This window comes from Brassica oleracea, chromosome C5 (genome assembly GCF_000695525.1).
Source record: "Brassica oleracea var. oleracea cultivar TO1000 chromosome C5, BOL, whole genome shotgun sequence".
NCBI classification, from domain to species: Eukaryota; Viridiplantae; Streptophyta; class Magnoliopsida; order Brassicales; family Brassicaceae; genus Brassica; species Brassica oleracea.
The window spans coordinates 22,545,638-22,545,943 of record NC_027752.1 but is presented as its reverse complement, the minus strand read 5'-3'; the positions used below and the strand labels follow the sequence as shown (position 1 = coordinate 22,545,943).

Here is a 306-nt window from a genome sequence, read left to right as displayed (position 1 = left end):
AAATTTATATTAAAGATTAAAAATATAAGTAAAAAATTAGAATACTTACCGCAAACTGACGAAACCACAGATGCTGCTTGTCGGTAGGAAAGTCAGTGAAAGTCGGATGTCCCTTGTCGAGGGCCGAGTACATCATACGGTTGATCCATGCGCTGATCCCGATCCCGGATCGGTTGAACCAAATAAAAAGAACAAACGATTAATAATTAATCAAATTTTAATGAAAAAAAAATATGTTTAATTACCATGTTTGACCCCGTCCATGTGGATACGGAGTGAGATAGGGAAGATGGTCACGACCGGGCT

At 38.6% G+C, this 306-nt stretch overlaps 1 protein-coding gene across 1 annotated transcript in view; it reads left to right on the top strand.

Moving 5' to 3' along the window:
• LOC106344794 overlaps positions 1-306 on the top strand; it is an 8,442-nt gene that overhangs the window by 2,069 nt on the left and 6,067 nt on the right. The gene's annotated exons all lie outside the window — the stretch shown is intronic.